This window comes from Podarcis bocagei (assembly GCF_964188305.1).
Source record: "Podarcis bocagei genome assembly, chromosome: 3".
Lineage (NCBI taxonomy): Eukaryota > Metazoa > Chordata > Lepidosauria > Squamata > Lacertidae > Podarcis > Podarcis bocagei.
The window spans coordinates 52,003,979-52,024,396 of NC_138127.1; the positions used below are offsets into that span (position 1 = coordinate 52,003,979).

Genomic DNA, 20,418 nt, shown 5'->3' on the forward strand with positions numbered 1-20,418 from the left:
CTTGCCATGTATGAAGGCGTGTACTCGGACCAGCCACTGAGGAGGCCTTGGAGAGGTGATAGAAAACTTTCCCTTCATGAACTTGAAGGTCTTTTTTAGTTAATGCTTGATGTGTTTTCCCCTTTCTTTTGCAACAAACAGTTCCTTCCATTGACTTTCACTATCTGGATTTGATCTAGAAAGTTTGGGTTAGTTATTTATTAAAATATTTATATTCCACATTTCCCGTTCCTTTGAAAGAGCATTCAAATTGTGTAATAATATTTCAATTAAAACAATGATAGATTATTTAAAAAGCAAATACAGTACAAAAATTAAAAGATTCAAACAACTAATTTGGACAGTATTTAGTCATAGCCTAAAAGTTCTGCAAAACAGAATAGTATTTATTAAGCCCTGGAAAGTCATCAAGGATGGGGGCATACAAGCAGGGAATTCCAGTGTCTGAACACCACTGAACAGTGGAAAGGCTCGTTTCCAGGTTCCCACTAGATGTACTTCTGGTTTTAATTCACTGAACTTTAGAGGTAATGATCAGCATCTTAAATTGTCATGTTAAGTGAACCAGCCAAAACAGCTGAAGTTAATAGTGGTCACATAGTCTCTAGCACTTTCCATAGTAAAAATTCTTACTGTTGCATTCTGCACAAACTAAAGGTTGCAAGCACTGTTCAAGGGCTGCCCTGTGTAGAGTGTGTTTCAGTCATTCAACCTGGATGTCACTAAGACATGTGTGACCCTTGCCAGACCATCTTTTCCCAGGAACCTAACCTGAGCAAAAGCATTGTTGGCCATGATTGCTAGATTGGCATCCAGGAGCAAATAACTTTGGCAATGATTTTTTTTTAAGAGAAGCAAAGCCCTGTCCAGGTTATATTCACATTCTTGGATCAGCTCTCCCATTGACCAGTAGCAATCCCTCTTATTAGATCATATGCATTCATTTACTGCTAAACACCAGCTAAGAGCTTCCACGGGTTCCTTGGACTTAGGACAAAAAGGAGATATAGAATTGGGTGTCATCACAGCAACGGTGCCCCCAAATTCCTGAATAACTCTTCCTAGCAGTTTAATGTAGATGTTAAATACTATAAAGGGCAGAATGGAACTCGGCTGAATCTTACAGACTGGAAGTAATGGGGCTGAGCAATAGTTCCCCCAGCTTGTACCATCACCTGGAACCTACTGTCAATGAGGACTAGGACTACCAGAAAATTGTGTCCCAGGCCCAACTCCATCCTGACAGTAGAGAATGATACCATAGTCATGGTACTGAAAGCAATTGAGAGGTCCTGTGAAACCCAGAAGGTTGTGCTTCCTCTGTCCAATATATAGCAGATTTTTTCCTCCTTCAATGGGTTTTCATAAAGATAAAGTTGATTTAGTTCTATGTGTATGAGTCTACCCATTTTGCCAGGAGAAGGGCTTCAGTAATGTTCCCTTTCAAAGATGGGAGGAATGCCCTCCCATCAGATGCCAAGGAAATAAATATCTATCTGGCTTTTAGAAGACATCTGAAGGCAGCCTTATACAGGGAGGGTTTAAATGTTTGAAGTTTTTAATGTTTGAATATTTTGTTGGAAGCCGCCCAGAGTGATGGGAGGCATATAAAAAATATAATCATCATCAAGGCTGCTACCAGTTTCCAGATAAACCAACTTCAAGCCATGGTTCATGAAGCTGGCTTTTTAAATCAGTTTGTTTTAAGCCACAACCTCTCGCTTGTATATAATACCAAGCAAGGATTATTTGAAAGTGAAACTTCAAGGTTTCTTCTTGCCATGTGAGAGCAGGTGTGTACAGTGGTGCCTCGCAAGACGAAAAGAATCCATTCTGTGATTCTCTTCGTCTAGCGGTTTTTTCGTCTTGCGAAGCAAGCCATTGACGGATTAGCGCTATTAGCGGCTTTTAGCGGCTTATCTGCTGATCGGATCTGCTGATAAGCAGCTTAGCGGCTTAGAAAAAGGGGAGGAGGGGAAAAAACCAGCAGGAACTCGCAAGACATTGTCGTCTTGCGAAGCAAGCCCATAGGAAATTCGTCTTGCGAAGCACCTCCAAAACGGAAAACTCTTTCGTCTAGCGAGTTTTCCGTCTTGCGAGGCATTTGTCTTGCGGGGCACCACTGTATGTGTGTAAGCAAGCCTGAGGCTTTGCTGTGACTCACATTAGCTCTTGCACACAGTGCTAAACCATCCTTGTGTCACATGTGAAGTAGCCCATTAAATCTATGTACTAACTAGTTTTTTTTAAAGGTTTGCAGCCAGCAGCATTGGACAACTCTCCCTCACCTTGTTAAATCTCAGAACAACGAGAAAAGAGTTTATGGTATTGGAGGGGGGGAAGGTAGTAGGTCTAGGGTAGGAGATGCTCCATTGTATGAAATCCTTCATTGTGTATTTACCAAATTTGGCAGTGGTACTTAAGAGTAAAAATCTTTCCTGCAAATATATATTGGGTTTGTGCCTATATTTTTGGATGATAGTATTTTCTTTTGTTTGGGTTAATTTTAGTTAGCTAAAAGCAATTTCTGTTTGTTGGAACAGCTGGTTTGCTGCTTTTATCATGCTGCTAGATCAAGTGTATTTTTTGGAAGAGTTCAGCAGTTGTTAAAAGCCATATAAGTAAACTTCTCAACAGTTACTTTTGATGAACCATAGTTAAGATATCCCTTTTTGAGTTTGAGACAGGATGGGTAAAACTGGGACTGCCATTGATAAAGAGTGAACACTAGTTTTCTTTTTCTAAACCGTATGCAAGTATTTGGAAGTCACTTTACTAAGGGACAGAATTTTACGAAGGAAGCAGTAGTGAATGCTGTACTCTTCGAGTAGAATTCAGTGTTGTGCTTTTAAAATTGTTCTGTCTGCAAAAGCATTGCAGCTTGCTAGATGGAATGATCCACCCCCTCCCCCCCATGTGCTGCTCTGGGGTTTCTCCCAACCTCCAAGAGCCATTTCTTGGAGGAGGGAGGGAGCCTTGTTGGGTAAGCAGAAATTCTTGCACCGGGGTTCCCCTGATGGGGCTGATGTGGTGAATCCAGCCCTTTGAGGTTGTACACTCTGTAAAGCAATGTTTAGATCCTGGTCTAGTGCATATTGGCTATGGCATGCAAATACTGGTGTTAACTAAGAATATAATGTGTGTCATCTACATTTATAATATTTAAAAAGTTAGTGCCACTAGTGGAATGTTTGCTGAGTAGACATGCAATAACTGCTGGAGCTCTAGGCATTTGGTGGTAGAAATATGAAACACAAAAGCACTGGATAATACTTTAATATGCATACTGTATTGAGTAATAACAACAGGTGAGATCTGCTTGAAAATGTTGCAGTGTAGAGTGCTCCAGTTCAGAGAGTTAAGCCCTTTTTCCAGAGCTATCTTCCCTTCTCTGACTTTGCCATACCCCTTCACCTGATACTCAGCATTCTGTAGCCACAGAGCATGCTCATGTCTTACCTCTTAGCATTTTTTCCTAAATATTGTTTGTGTGTCTACAAACCTTGGGCTTCCCCCGAGCACTCTGATAGCTCCCACTTTTTCCAGTTGGTGCTGTTTTGGTTCTAATCCTGTCAGCACTTGACAGCTGGGATTACCGTTAAAGTAATAATTTTAATGCAGTTGTTAAGAGTTCAATAACAATATTTTGAATTTTCATAGAAACCTTAGCACCTTCCATTAGAGTCATTTGCTGAAAAGTCAGAAATCATTTCAATTAGTTGCTGTCAATTTTTATTTAAGTAATATTTATCAAAAAGTCAAAGCATCTTACCTTTTGAATTTTGAATGGAAATGTAGTACTGCTATCCTGAATCTATAAAAAATTAATTGTTGCCTCAGCTGCATTTCATATCTTTCGTCAATGATGATATGATGAAAAGTTTAAATTGACATTGCTTAATGTACGTGGTTCAGCCTAATTTGCTCAGTGTAAATTTTACTATTCTTTATTCACTAATATTACTGAATGAGTTAAGTATTGACACTGGAAGGGGCAAACGTTTCAGTTCTTAGCAGTCATAAGTTTTGAATAGGGCTAGCAAAGAAGTGTGCCCCTTACTGTACTCTGAGGGGGTACACCAGAAATCTGTCATAAGCTAATTTCAGGCCTTAGTTTGAGTGAGTATGTGGACCTGCAGAAGCCCTCCCAAGTTTTACCTATATACCTAGAACATGTGAAACAGTATAAACAATACATTTGAGGATGTACATAGCATATTTTTCTTGGTATTGAATTCTTGCAGCCAGTCTCTACATTTTAGGATGAGTTTTCAAGTCAGAATCTGTCGCTTTCTGGAGAATTTGATCTCTGTATATAATGTCATTGTATCACTTCCTGATCTTGGTTAATACTGCACTGTAGCTGAAATACATTTAGTTTTTGAAATATACTTTTAATTGTTTTTCAAAAATCTTACAGATACAGTGGTACCTCGCAAGACGAATGCCTCGCAAGACGGAAAACCCGCTAGACGAAAGGGTTTTCTTTGGAGGCACTTCGCAAGACGAATTTCCCTATGGGCTTGCTTCGCAAGACGACAGCCCATAGGGAAATATCCGGGACAGCGGGGAAGCGCAGCGCGTCTTCCCCACTGTCCTCGGACCTCCTCCGAAGCCGGGCGGTGGGGCGGGAACGCCTCCTCCCGCCGCCGCCGGGCTTCGGGACGGTGCTCCGAAGCCGGGCGGGGGGGAGGGAACACCTTCTGAAGGCGGGCGGGGGGGGGGGCGAAAGTCTTTGCTCCCCCCTGCCTGCCTGTCCCGGAGGGCTTTTGAAGGCAGGCGGGGGGAGCAAAGACTTTCGCCCCCCGCCCGCCTTCAGAAGAGGTCCAGGACCTCTTCTGAAGGCTGGCGGGGGGCAAAAGTCTTTGTCCCCCCCGCCTGCCTTCCCAGGGGCTTTTAAATCGCCCCGGACAGCGGAGAAGTCCTCCGCTGTCCCGGGGCGATTTTAAATGCCGCCCGCCAGCATTTTAAGATCGCCCGGACAGGGGAGAAGTCCTCCGCTGTCCCGGGGTTTTTTAAAATGCTGGGGGTGGGAAGAAAAGCCCTTGTCCCCCCCCCCCAGCCTTCAGAAGAGGTCCGGGGACAGACTGTCCCCGGACCTGGTCTGAAGGCGGTTTCCCTAGGAACGCATTAATTGATTTTCAATGCATTCCTATGGGAAACCGTGCATCGCAAGACGAAAAACTCGCAAGACGAAGAGACTTGCAGAACGAATTAATTTCGTCTTGCGAGGCACCACTGTATAATAGTTTAAAAAGTGATTTATTTTGTCCTTTTGTATACCTTCTTTTCCCCTTTTCTTTTAGCATCTTAGCTATCATGCTTTCAAATGTGTCTTTGTCATAATGAAAGCTAACAGCATGCACTTTTATAAAGAAGCTGTAGTTCTTGGGGGTGGGGGTAAATTACCATTTTTACTGGGGTGTTTTATGATGTTATTATAGATAGTTGTTATATCTCTTTATCTTTAATTAAAAAAAGAAAAAACAGCCCACAAGTGACATGGCACTATGTTGGTTCTTGGACATTCATTGTTTCTTTGTATATGTGCTTGCTTTACATGTGGTGTTTCCCCCACATGCTGTTGTTAATGTGCTATGCTGTTACTAACTTGAATGTATGTTGGGGGTTTAAGTATTTTGTTTGTTGTTATTTAGGGTCTCTTTGGAACTAGAGGAGTGATTTTTTTCATATAAATAAACTACACTTCTGACATAAACCGTATGCTGGAGAGGTACAAGTTCTTCATATGTGCCTTTTCTCTACATAGAGATGATCTAGCCGCTGTTTCATACATAGCATTTCCCTATATGGGAATGAACCCTACATACAAAAATGACACACATAAAGAAGTTGTACCTGTCCAGACCACATTTTGTTGGAAAAGTGTAGTGTAACCCATCCTGACTTTAATATTAGTTAGAGGAAAGATATCCAGTTATGCAGATATTTCAGAAGTAGAATGTAGTGTTTATTCTGTTACTCTTTTGTGTTGAGAATATTCTGTTCCCCCTTCATCTTAATCAGCAAGAGCCATTTTAAGTGGAGAGATTTCTATTTGTCATATCTAGTTCTAGCTGATCCATAAGATTAATTTATTGTTAGGGCTAATAGAGAGCACCTTGCAAGGAATTTCACTGCAATACTACTTTGGTGATAGGTGTGGATCAGAAAATTGTCCTAGAAATTGGGAGGTCTCTCATCTCCCATAAGTGGTTTTTGGCCTGGAAAATTATTGCTGGGATATTTAAGCCTACTTTATTAAATATTTGTCAGTGGAAAAGGGTGAATTGCATCTAACTGACAATGCAACAGTAACCATGTATACTCAAACATAACTCCTGTTGAATTCAGTGGGGCTGCCCCCAGGAAGAGGGTTGCAGCCCCAGTCATATTTATAAAAGACCCATTCGTATGAACGGATTAAGTTAGTTGTGAGATGCTTAAAGTTGATTGATTTCTATAGATCTACTCTGAGTATGACTTACATTTTTTAAAGTCCAGTTTCCATTTTGTGATAGTGAAGTGAAACTTTGGTAAAGAGAGAGTATTTTTAAGCCAGAAGTCTAAATAACTGAATACATAGGGTACCATCTGCCATCAAGCATTGTGGTTAAGAATAATGGAAAGAGTCTGCATGCCAGATAAAGTAGTTTCTGAACTCACTACAAATTCATGGCTGAGCAATCCAACTCCTTTGAATGTTTCAGCAGCATTTAACATTCAATCACTGTCATCGTTGTCTAGTAGTTCCTTTTTCTTTTTTACAAGAAAGAGAATTAAAATACATATTGATTCAAGTTTGTTATTTTCAGTTGTACTCAAAGTACAAATATTTAAATAGCCAAACTGAAATATGCTTCTTCCAGCAAAGCATAAACTTTCTTTGAAGCTTTTATTACATCATTGGCACTATCTGTGTTGTATATAATGATTACTTCAGTAAATTTGTTGTAAAAAAGCAAAATCAGCGAAGATCTTGAAAAATCAAGTTAATCCATACTTAATATATTTTATGGCAGAAAAATAAACCTAGGCAACTAAATATATTATTATTATTGAAAAATATGAAATGCAAGGTACAATTCCATTAAAATTCAGTTTTCAGTGGCTATGTGCCCAACAACTGATGCAATGATTTCTAGAGAATGTTTTGTTGCTGTACCTGTGTAAAGTTTCCCACCAGAAAATCTGAATGGGGTATGGGGGGGAATGTTTTTCTTGCAGGACACAGTGTTTTAACAGTTCTAGAAATAATTAAGTCAGATACAAGGAAAGCCACTTTGTGATAAACATGACCCTTCTATAAAATGGCTGTGCATGGTCATTTTTTATGGGAATATGGAAAATTGTACCCATACTATTCTGAGCATGCATGCAGATCAAATTTCACTTTCTTTAGTGATAAGCAATTTAAAACTTACTCAATCCTGTTAAGAGCATGTGTGGAATTCAGTCAGCTTTTACTGCAAGGAAATAAATGCTTCAGAACAGTACGTCTGTTGTTGTGCTTAGTAGTTGAGAGTAAAACTTCTGTTTTGGAGCTGCAGGGCATGGCATCCTTTTAAAAAAGTCAGCGATAAAAGACAACATTCAAGTTCTAACTTCTACATTAACTGCTAATATGTATTTAACATTTCCAGATTGAAATGTGTATTTAACATTTCCAGATTCATATATCTATAAAGGAACATGCCTTTTTCTTATGCAAATCAGTTAAAATAGAATCAGTGGTGCTTCCTTTGAATTTAGTTTGTTTAATCTGTGAAATTGCAATCTTGTCTGTAATGCACACAGGCAGATCTAGTGGGGTTAAGGGAGAGGTGAATGTATACAGTACTGTTTAGGGCTACTGCCTTAGTTTAATGATACTAAGGCTACATAAATTTATACCATTTTAGTAAATTCTAAACATTTTGTTGTGTTTCTAGTGCTCACCAAAGAAGAAGAAGTTCTTTCCCATATCTCTTTTGCTGTTATTCAGACAAAGCTTTGCTTTCTTTGGATATCCACAATATGCACATGTGCACTTGTAAGTTCAATTGGACTTCCTTCCATGTGAGTGGACTTCCACCCCCAACCTGCAGCCCTCCAGATGTTTTGGCCTACAACTCCCATGATCCCTAGCTAGCAGGACCAGTGGTCAGGGATGATGGGAATTATAGTCCAAAACATCTGGAGGGCCGAAGGTTGGGGGTGCCTGGCCTAGAACCATATTTGATGAGTGGGTTCTCATCTAGTCTAGCAGTGTGCTCTGTATTTTTTATTAACTTCCTGTTCTTCATTTTCATTCTAGAAATCTCAGGCCCACGCCTTCTTTTGCTCTATGGCAGACGTTGCCAGTTTCTTCTTCAGCTCTAGCCTGGCCACGGGTGGTTTTTTTATAAGTCAAAAACATATTGGAAACTAAAGGGTTGGGCTTTGATGTGGGATATCTAAGTAAAAATTCTCACTTGGTTGTGGGTGATCATGGCCTAAGACAGGATTCTTTTTCTTTAAAGCAGGGGTTGTTACAGTTGGCTTGTATATATGGTGCGCTAAAGTGCTCCTCCTTCAGCATTCTAAAGAATGGCGATCTTTGAGATCTGTTAGAGTATGGGAAAAAATTGTGGAGGGGTTCAGCTGTCTTAGTGCCCGCACTCCGCTCTGAGGAAAGACACTAGCATCTTTCATCAGAGTGCAACATTGGGATGACTGGCTGAGTTAGCCTTGGATAATTGTAAGGAAAAGCAACAACTTTTGGGCATTTTAGTTCAAAAGCTGGTTAAAGGGGAATGAGACATGGCAGAGGTTATAAAATTATGCATGATATGGATCAAATGATTAGGATAAGTCTGTCAATACTGACTAATCTATTGAACTTGAGCTGTAGAGGCAGTGTGTATCTTCGTACCACTTGCAAGGGGAGCAGTAGGGGGATATGGTTGCTGTTTTCAAATTCTTCTTGTGGGCTTTCTAGAGGCATGTGATTGGCCACTGTAGGCAAACAGGATGTTGGGGCTAAGTGGACCTTTTCTTTGATCCAGCACAGATACTCTTAAGAGTCTGTAGTTGTTCTCCTTTTTACTATAGAAAATTTTGTCTTGAAGCTATAGTTTTATTTTTGCCAGTTTCTGTGGAAAAGCCCACATCTGCATTTTTAAATTGGCCCTTTTAAAACCCACAATTTAGTATTTTTGCTGGGAAAGCATTAGGAAATTGGAATTGGTGAGATTTGGAATGTTAACCTTGTGTTTGAGATAGAATAATAGTTGAACATTCTTTACAGCTTATCTCCTCTAAAATTACTTAGGGCTCTTCGCAAAGGTGACTGTCAATTTTCTTTCTGACATGGTGGTGTATATAATATGTATGTTTCAGCCTATAGTTCTGAGCGTACTTGTGGCTGATTTTTCTCCAGTTCCTCCTTTGCAGTGTAGCTTTTGAGCCATATCCCAAGCTTCCTCTTTAAGCCCTCCAACCCTTAGGAGACCCATTAGCTACCCTCACCTGGTTCAGGCAGCTATTCAAGGCCATTTCCAGGCTGTGGCTGCTGTCATATGCTGACAGTTTTTAGGAGCCAGAGCTGAGAGCTGAGTGCAGGGTGGGGACCAAAGGTGGGCAAACTACCACAGAAGGAATATGACTTGTCTCCCGCCAGGGGTACTATCCCTCCCCTAACACCCCATACACCCCAAACTTCCAGCGTACACTCAGTATATCATCCATTTTTCAGACATTTGGCCTTTGTAACTTCAGATTTTCCCCTGGAAATGATGTATTTTAAAATGTTGACTGTAACTTTTCACAGGTGTTTAATCAGAAATGAACATGTATAACCATGTGCAAAATAGGCAGTTATAAATTGAAGAAATATATTTCAATAGCACTCCAACCCTGAGCTAGGGAAGTTTTTAATATTTGATGTTGTATTGTGTTTTAATTTGTTGGACGCCACCCAGAGTGGCTAGGGGAACCCAGTCAGATGGCTGGCTTATTATTATTATTATTCCCTAAATTTTTCTTGACTGTGGTTGTTTTCTGCATGTTACATGATTTAGAACTTTGGGGTCTCAACTGACCATTAGTCCAGGAGTTGCAGAATGTTCAAAATTGCTTTCTAAAGAAAGTATTGGCCCTCCCTGCTGGTATTCCTATTGCGTATATCCATGCAGAAGTGGGTTGGCCTTCTGATCAGGCAAAAAAGCCAGTTCACCTCTTAAATTTTCAGAAGAGAATGCTAACTATGCCATCTTCACACTTGGTTTCTATAGTTTATGGCTCACCCCCTTAAATTCTGCTTTACACCTACAATCCAGTGACATATATCAATCTCTGTTGAATTTCCTTGCGTATGAGAGAGCTTTGACTGATGTGTTAACTATCCATTCTTTGAGATTTTTTAGACTGTATCCATGTTTCAAGGTAGACCATGCAAAAGCTATCTATTTGGAGTTAATTACTCTGGCTCCCCATAAAATTGCTTTTATGGAATTAAGACTTGGTGTTTTACGCTCTGCCTTTTTGGATGGCAGCTATAAGAAATTCTCCTTGGAACAGCATTTATGTGCGAGGTGTAAAACAGCATTGAGGACGTTGTTCACCATATTACTCAGTGCCCTCTATATAAGATCCTGATGAAGAATACTTGCTGTGAGTTTACTCACAGAAATAATTTTGTTACACCAAGTGAGTTTGTGTGCTTTTTGCTGTTAGAGAAAGTTTAAATTGCGTTACTTTGTGTCTGTCTGTATTTGTGCTAGCTGCTAGGAAATTGAAGAGTCATATTTGTGGCTCATCTTTCAGTGTTTGTTATCCTTGCTGTGGTTTATAGCTAAACAAATAAAATCGCTACTACTTCTACTTTGATAGTTGAAGCTTGGGGTTCATGAAAGGATTGGAAAAACTTATATTAAACCAAGCCTTTAAATTGTTGAAAGTTTCTTAACTTGGGTGGTGTTCAACTAAATTTTACTCAGAGTAGACCCACTTGAAATTGGTAGCCCATTAGGTCTTCTCTGAGTAAAACATCGTTGAATACCACTCCCTGTCATTACTGTTATGTTATATACACACTTATGTTATATACACACATATATACACACATACGGTATATACTGTTACGTTATATACACACTTTCAGTTGCACACCAATTACTTTTTCATATGGGGGCAGATAGCTTCAGCAACTGGCAGCAGTTGCGGGTACAGGTAGGGTGCAGAAAACTGATAAGTAGTTTCCCTTGTCCTGATGCATTTTGCAAAGAAGCTTATTTCCCTGCATTTCTGTTGGTGTATCATCATTACCTCAGAATACCTTGTATATATTGGGTAGATATTCTGTTTCTGAATTCAAGCCGAAGGTACTGCTGAAAAGCTTGGGAGTAGTGCATGTTTACGTGGCTACATTATTAAGCATTTTAAACCACACCACAGGCTAAGCATTTATATAGACATAATGTTGTTGTGTCTCCAAGTCATAGTTTGAAGCATTAGGAGCTCAGTTCCATGGTTTGCCATTAAAGGTGATCTAGACAAACTTTGGTTTGCACAACTCATAGTTTGACGAGTTTGGTTCTAATAGCAAACAATGGCTTGCTGAGAGAGAAAAATGGAAGGGTAAGAAGGGTGGCTGGAATATACAAATTGCAAGGTTTGTTCATGTAATGTCCAATGAAGTCTCAATGTGGATGGAAAATAGAGCTAGAAGCCTGATGGTCACTTTTGCTGGCTTGTGTCATTTTCCATTTTGTGCAAGAAGACTTTCATATCGATTGTGATACTGTTCTTTCTCAAAGTTTAAGGAGCCAGCATTTCATTGTGATAGACTAGGAGTTGTGAGCAAGGTAATATTTTGTTCAGATTGCGAAGCATAATCATTGTCAGCAGAGAGCTTCCTTGCACACTTTCCTCACATTTAGTCGCCTGGCTTGCATATGACATCAATTAAACCATGGCTTAATGTTATGTGTGAATCCGGCCCAGGAGTTTAACTATGGTTAAAGGTTGCTCAGTAACCAAGGTTTGTAGTTGGTTTATATATCTTTGTTAATGTTGACCATATCTTAGTGTTACCTTTGAATCTAGACTATGGTTAAGAAGCCATCACCACCCAAAAATATAGAGGTGCAAATGAAGATCAGTAGAAAATTCAAACCACCCACAAAGTTCTGCTGCTTTTGCAGGTAGTTCTAACTATTCTATGATGTAATAAACAAAGGTTTAATTATCATCTGCCAGATGCCTCAGATTTAACTATGGCTTGTTAACCATGGTTAATGTTAACTACATTTATCATTAGCCATGGTTTAATGTTAATGTATAAACCAGGGGAAATGCAGAAGAGTTGTAGTGCATGGTATTAGTAGTGTTCATCACTTGGAAATACATATATCCTATTTTATATTTAGCAGTAATGTTTTAATTTTGCATTTAAATCAGAAACCTAATTTAGGAGTTGTTTCCCTCAGCAGATAGCAAAATAACCTCAGTTTTGTGCTGTAATTTATGACTAGACATGGAATAATACTTACTGTGTTGAAGTGACTGTGAAGCCTGGTGCAAAGTGAGTGAATGGCCCTGCCACTTTTTCTGAAGAGTGGGATTATTCTTTTAGATCACGTTGGGTTTTGAGGGTTGTTAGAAATGGTGAGAGATATTCTTACTGCTTCTGACCACACCAAAGCTGAGACAAAGTGCAGATAGAACCATAACCTCCCCTTGAATCTTTTAGAATGTGTCAAATGATTTGGGCCACTGTAAAGCAATGTGCTGTAAAGCACCTTGGAAGCACCTTGCTTCTACTTCCAAGTGTCTGTAAACCCAGACCTAACGTGAAAGTCTGAGCACCATCTCTTCTTCTGTGTGTGTCCAAGGACTGGAACTGGGAAGGGGGTTGAGAGCACCACAGTTACTGTTCTTCCTTTGGGGGGGGGCTTTGAAATTGTTACCCCAAAACATGTTGTTTTTTAATGTAATGGGCTTCTTCTTTAGCCTTGGATTCCTCTTGGAGTGCCATGAGTAGGCATTTGGACCATACACACAAGTTGTAGCAGCTTGGTGGCAACTGTCAAAAGTGCACCCACCAAATGGGGATTGGGAAAACTGGGCTCTATTACGGGGTCCTTGAGGACAGGAGACCTGTGCATACCATGGGCTAGATGAAGTCCATTTGGACTTAACTGGAGAGTTTCAGAAAACTAAATGTTTTTATCTGGTTTTGCAACCATGTTTTCCTTTTTGTGTGTGTGTGTGTGTCATGAATGCTTAAAACAAACCTTTATAAAAGCTTATCTGGGTCCCCACAAGCCTCTTGTCCAGACTCTGTTTTCTGTGCCTTTTAGCCCCTACTGCTTTTACATTGTTTTGTTTTCTTCAACAACCATGAACATTGGTGCCACAGAGTGATAAAAAAGTTAAGCTGTGTTTATCATGATTGTAAAAATAGTACATCTGCATCAAGAACTATGTTTTGTTTTTCATGCACTTAGTTTTGTTCCATTTGTTTTGTTTTCTACCTCATTTTCTACTTTTATAAATAAAGTTTTTGAAAATAAAAATGAACAATGTTTTGCTACAATGATGACTGTTGAAATTGTTTGGCAGACTGGTGTTCAGTAGCATGCACAGTTTCCTGATGACCTATGTAAGTTGCACATCTTGGCACTTCTTCTGGATTCGCAATTACCATTTGGAATATGTCTTTTCTTCTTGCCAGATACAATTCATGCCATTGCCAGAAGCGTTTACCAAATCATGCAAGAAAGATGTAGTTAACAGTTTAACAGACCTTTAGATGTAGAAAGATCTTGTGGACGGTTTGCAGATGTGTTCATTGTACACTTTGTCAGATTATTAGAATTCGGTTTATACAGTATCTGATTGTTTTGGGAGTAGGTTAATGTTGGAAGCTGGCTTTTAGATTTATATGTAGATACATAGTTATACAGAAGAAACAATGATACTTGATTTATTTCATCACATCACAATCAGGCATGACTCAAAATCAGAATCCAGTGCAGAATTTTGCAGGTAGAGGCTGACTCAAGTCTCAGGGTCATCTATTAAGTTCAGTGGGACAAAGTACACAAGTTTCAACATGAGCTGAGAGGCAGCAAACCCTGATATCATCAGGGCAGATGGGTAGATTAACCCATTTCCTAGTTGTGTCACTGAGTATTTGCCTAACATTACTATAACACAGAATTTGGTGCAGGGACCTCATCAGATGTTCTCTAATGCCGCCATGGGAGGGAGGGCCCTTAAGGTCGATATATATTCACATTGGTGAAACATGAAAACTGCCCACATTACAAGGTAGAGAATGATGGCTTTGCTTGCTGGGAAATGGGCGTATATTCTCTTTCCTGGTCTCCTCTCAAGGAACATATAGAAACATATGGTGCAACAGCCAAGTGCAGTCCTAATTCAAAACTTTGCCAGTGAAAATCAAAATGCACAAATCTGTGGTAGCTACGTTTTAGAGAGAGTAAATTATTGAAGCTCCATTATAGTTCTTTCTGCTTGTAAAATGGTACTCTGGAACTATGGTTATAGTGTTTTCAAGTGGAAAGTTACATTTGTACAGAAGGAATGATTGGATGAAATCATGTTAGTGCAAAGTTAGCATTTAACATTTTACATGCAAGTGAGCTTCCTGCTTGAAATCTTTAGTGCCTGTCAATTTGAAGTTAGAGGTGTTCTGTGTGCGGATCTTAAGCTTGTTCATTTGCTAGTTTTCTTCTAGATGAGCCAGTGTAGACTCTCGAAGCTTTGTCGGATAAAGAAAACCACAGTATTTCAAATGTTTGAAATAATTTCTTTCCACACCAGGAATTAACTATACCACCTCATTTAATGTAACCAACTGTTCATTTTCAACATGGTGGTGACTTATTTTATGGAAAGAATAGCAATTTTCATTCCTTATTGGAAAGAGATTTACTTTAAAAGGAAAAGAGGATAGGAAATGAAATTTTTAAGTCTACCTCAACATTGTGTAGCTTGGAATGTTGTTGCCAGAAACAGTGTGGATTACTTGCCCAATGTAGATTACTTTTATGGCTCTCTACAGAAATATTTATTTCCCCCTTCCCTTCCTAGTGGAAGCAGTGTTCTGTGGAATTCAAAAACTCACAAACTGCTTTGTGAATTTTGGTTGTTTCTAATAAAACTTCTGTTTTACTGTTACTGATTGAAATTTATTTTTCTATCCAATTACAACTGTTTCTGCATTTACTGCTATGGGTGTTTAATAACCAATGGGGTGTAATTCTGTTTCAAAATGTCGTTTTCATATTCATATCACACAAGCTTGTAAAAAATTCCTCAATATGGATTATGCAGAATTGCATATTAGATAATAGTGATTCCAGTCTGTTGCTGTTTTTGGATGGGATTTTGTCACATACTGGCAGATTCAGGTTGTGCAGTTAACTTGACTTGGAGCTCCTGCATCCACTTCCACAGAAGACTGGACTTTTTATAATAAGGAAAGAGATGTGGAACTTCATTGGAAAGTGTGTGATAAGACTTGCTTTGATGCAATGGAGTTTGTCCCTCAGACAGATTAGGATACGTACTCATTAAATAGCAAATATCATCTAACTTCTCTGCAAACAAATCAGGATGAATGCTTACTAAACAAGTTGTCTGGAAGCAACCTACCGTATTTTTCGTCCTATAAGGCGCACCGGCACATAGGACGCACCTCATTTTTTTGGGGGGGGAAATGAATTTAAAAAAATTATTCCCCCCCCCCAGCGCTGGCTGCCGCCTTAAGCCTTGCGCTCACCTGCCCGAAGCAGGGGAAGCCCTCCTGAGGGCTCCCCGTGCTTCGGGGCGACAGGCTGCCGCCCCAAGCCTCGCACACCCGGCGGGACCTCCTGCCGGGCGCGCGAGGCTTGCAGACACTTGCCCGAAGCAGGGGGAGCCCTCCTGAGGGCTCCCCGTGCTTCGGGCGACAGGCTGCCGCCCCAAGCCTCGCGCACCCGGTGGGACCTCCTGCCGGGCGCGCGAGGCTTGCAGACACTCGCCCGAAGCAGGGGGAGGGCTCCCCGTGCTTCGGGCGACAGGCTGCCGCCCCAAGCCTCGCGCACCCGGTGGGACCTCCTGCCGGGCGCGGGAGGCTTGCAGACACTCGCCCAAAGCAGGGGGAGCCCTCCGGAGGGCTCCCCGTGCTTCGGGCGACAGGCTGCCGCCCCAAGCCTCGCGCACCCGGTGGGACCTCCTGCCGGGCGCGGGAGGCTTGCAGACACTCGCCCTAAGCAGGGGGAGCCATCCGGAGGGCTCCCCGTGCTTCGGGCGACAGGCTGCCGCCCCAAGCCTCGCGCACCCGGTGGGACCTCCTGCCGGGCGCGCAAGGCTTGCAGACACTCGCCCGAAGCAGGGGGAGCCCTCCGGAGGGCTCCCCGTGCTTTGGGCGACAGGCTGCCGCCCCAAGCCTCGCGCACCCGGTGGGACCTCCTGCCGGGCGCGCAAGGCTTGCGGACACTCGCGGGGGCTGCAGGCTGCTGCCCGCAAGCCTTGTGAGCCCGCGGGTACTCCCACCGGGCTTGCAAGGCTTGCGGATAGCTTCCTGTAGCCTGGAGAGCGACAGGGGTCGGTGCGCACCGATGCCTCTCGCTCTCCAGGCTTCAGCGAAAGCCTGCATTCGCCCCATAGGATGCGCCCAGATTTCCCCTTCATTTTTGGAGGGGAAAAAGTGCGTCCTATGGGGCGAAAAATACGGTATGTCAAAGAACATGGTTGGACAGTTACAGGCTGAACACATTAGTGGATGTTATACAGAATAAAGTTTCTGATAGTTTCTCCCTGCCTATAATCTTCTTGGTATATCCTTCTACATTTTTAGATAGACTTCCTGCTGAGTGGATTAAAAGAGTACTTCATTTTAATGAATCTGGTAAAATAGGCACACATATTTTCATTTGGATATTACAAAAATTTCCTGATCTTGTTACAAGACTACAGTTTCCAATAGTCAGTAATTGCAACCTACTACAGTGGTACCTTGGGTTACATACGCTTCAGGTTACATACGCTTCAGGTTACAGACTCCGTTAACCCAGAAATAGTGCTTCAGGTTAAGAACTTTGCTTCAGGTTGAGAACAGAAATCGTGCTCCGGTGGCAGCGGGAGGCTCCATTAGCTAAAGTGGTGCTTCAGGTTAAGAACAGTTTCAGGTTAAGTACAGACCTCCGGAACGAGTTAAGTACTTAACCCGAGGTACCACTGTATCATTTAATTACAAGAGCTGTGATGTTTCACTATATTAAATTATTCCAAAACACTAATGCCAAATAGACCTCTCCTCATTACCTGAATAAACCTATGGAGCAGTGAATTGATCCTGGCTATTAGTGCACTTTCTCCCAGACAGTGGTATAGCAAGAGCAAGGATAAACAAGGGTGATGTGCTGCCACTTTTTTAAAGCAGTTAATGATATCATCTCCTGGGTGCTTTTTGCCATTTCTCAGCACGAGAAACCAACAACAAACCAGGCCGAGGCAGATTATATTAACTACTACTTTTGTTTTGAAAAGTCAAAAATCCTTTTATTATGACCAACCAAAATGCCACAAAATAAAAACTTTTGAATCCTCCAGGATGAATGTCAAACAAAGGGGGTAGGGAGAGAATGCACCTGACAAAAATTCCCTTTTGTTGTATAATTTTAGAAGTGGTCATGGCTATTGAAGGGTTGCGGTGCAGAGCACCAACACTTCAAACTCTAGCACTATAACAGTGGTCCCAGACACCCTCTTCAATCAAGGCCTCTTTGCTTTTTGGGAAAAGGCAGTGGCCAAATGCGTAAGGGGTGCTAATATAGAAAGTGCAATTTTGACCATTAAAATGACAACTGCTATATAATGGAACAACTACACTTAAAATTTAGTGTGGTAAGAAGTGTTTTTTTAAAACCAATGCAAGAAGAAAGCTTCTTTTGATCCTTCCTTTCAGGTTCAGAGCTGACAACCCTTTCTCATGCCCTTAGATAGTATCTCCCCTAGTGTGCTTTTTGGATGTCATAGCTGATACTGAATGCCGTGTTACTTCCTCTGTCAGAGGTGGGTTCTTAGAATCATGTTGACAAAAATGTTCTCCGGCCATTGGCTTTTCAGACTTAAAGTTACAACTCAGGGTGCTGATTTTGGTGTGCAAAGCATTAAGTAGCTTGGGCACTGTGTGCCTCTCTCTTCCTTATTTGCTGCTTTAATTTCCAAGATCAGCAGCATGTATGCTTTTGACCTATACCATCTCTGCCAAGTTCATAGGACAAAGAAGTGGAAAGACATTCTTGGTGGTTGCCCCAAAATGTAGGATATGTTCCCATTGGTGACATGCCTAAAACCAAAGCCAGGCATCTTCCCAAAGCAATTCAGGACCTTTGGATAAAATGCAAACAAACAACCTAGTGAGTTTTAAAGGGTATTTTTTAAAATTGTGAGTAAAGAGAGGATGTGATTTTTCTTTCAAACTATTTAAACCCTTGTGGCTTCTTATAATGGAACACGTGCATTCTGTATTTCTGCTTGTTGAGAAGCCAAAGAAGGTGTAACTTGATCTTTGAGCCACGTTTGGTAAATACTAGTTTTGTGAATACATTAAGTTCTACTGTTAACAGAAAAACACTATACCAGATATGTAGTTTATTTTCTCCTCTTCATTTCAAATTGTTAGGCAGGATTAATGACCCGTAAACTCGTTTTCACTGTGATCTGATAATGTTTGTTGATCTTAACTTGCTCTTCTTGTTGAAATGTTTCAATAAAATGGTTTCTCACAAAATCTTCTGTAGAATATAAGTATTCAAAATATTTCCTACTACTCACTGCTACTTAGCATGACTGTTACTGCCTAATCCATGGGTAGACAAACTAAGGCCCAGGGGCCGGATCCGGCCCAATCGCCTTCTAAATCTGGCCCACAGACCGTCCAGGAATCAGCATGTTTTTACATGAGTAGAAAGTGTCGTTTTATTTAAAATGCATCTCTGGGTTATTTGTGGGGACTGCCTGGCGTTTATACATGAGTAGAATGTGTGCTTTTATTTAAAATACATCTCTGGGTTATTTGTGGGGCATAGGAATTTGTTCATCCCCTCCCCAATATATAGTCCGGCCCCCCACACGGTCTGAGGGACAGTGGACTGGCCCCCTGCTGAAAAAGTTTGCTGACCCCTGGCCTAATATAAGGGAGCATTTCATTTGAATATAAAGCCCACCCAAATTCCCAAATGATCTTGAAAAATTGTCTTGTGAATTTCTTCTCACTGTACTAGCTTGGTGGATTTGGGAAAAAGTGACACCCCTGCCTTATCACATTTCCTCCATCAAAGGTTTTTTGATATATACTACCTCTTCTAAAAAGAATCAGGAGTTACAAGAGACTAGTGTACTAGAAGGCTAATGCATTCAGATAATTTTTTTTTCAACCTTTTAACAGTAGACACTGTGGGAAGTGAGTAAGTAGCAAAGGTACAATGAGGAGAGGTGTTAAATCTTTTTACCACCTCCACCTTGTGATTCCACTAAATACCCTGACACTGCTATTAGCCCTGGAAGGAAGTTTATTTCATACCAATGGAAGCATCTCTCCCAACCAAGACTAATATCCTTTAAAGGGGACACTTTAAATATCCTTTAAAGGGGACACTTGGAGGGACTATAATGGGACTATAATGTGGGGAAAAGGATTGCACATAGCTAATCTTCTCGCATCCCCTTGTGGCTACTGTTGCCAAAGGAGCAACATTTCCCTCACACATTTCAACATCACAACTGTTTTGGCTCTGCATGTTGGAAGAAACAGTGCAGATGATCTGTATTTGAAGATAGGACTGTTCTCTTGTTGTTCCCTCAAGTATGTTTGCTTGGGGTCTCATAAGTCTGAGTGATATTCCCATGGTTTTAGCATCTCCAATGTAGGAAGAGGGGGTATGCTTTCCTATCTGAGGGCCACATGGACAAATGTTTTAGATCTGTGAGTAAATACTGTGATATTGTTTCTTTCTGCAGCCTATGCAGACAATGGGTAGTCCTCCAGCATGCATCCAGGTTGGAAGAAACTGCAGCCCACTTGGCAGGGCTGTAGGCTGTTTCTGTGACTTGCTGTGTGAGAGAAGCATAAGCAGTTTCTGCTGTAAGTTTCTTGTTTTTCACCTGCAGCATTTCAGAGTAAGCAATATTTAAGTAACTTCACAAATATTGAAGTGTCCAGGCTTTTTAAAATGTATTTGTGAATACATGTGCAAATAGAGTAGCTCAAGAAAAAGCACACTGCAGCTGAAAGCAACATACAATGTGAAACAATAATGAAATTTGGAACACTGCTTTTTCTATAGTATAGAAAAAAGATACTGCTCCTGAAAAAGAGATGTGTTAAAAAGTGTTGGATTGTTGGACAGTAGGGATATGATTAGGTGTCCATGCTGTTGA

The 20,418-nt window shown here is 41.0% G+C and overlaps 1 protein-coding gene across 4 annotated transcripts in view; it reads left to right on the top strand.

The window, feature by feature from the left end:
• TAB2 (TGF-beta activated kinase 1 (MAP3K7) binding protein 2) overlaps positions 1-20,418 on the top strand; it is a 51,392-nt gene that overhangs the window by 3,380 nt on the left and 27,594 nt on the right. The window contains exon 1 of one of the 4 annotated variants that reach the window (XM_081187209.1): positions 19,998-20,122. The exons of the other annotated variants lie outside the window; for them this stretch is intronic. The gene's annotated coding sequence lies outside the window, so the exon portion shown is untranslated. Of the gene's footprint in view, positions 1-19,997; positions 20,123-20,418 lie in introns of those variants that run through there. 4 annotated transcript variants of the gene reach the window in all.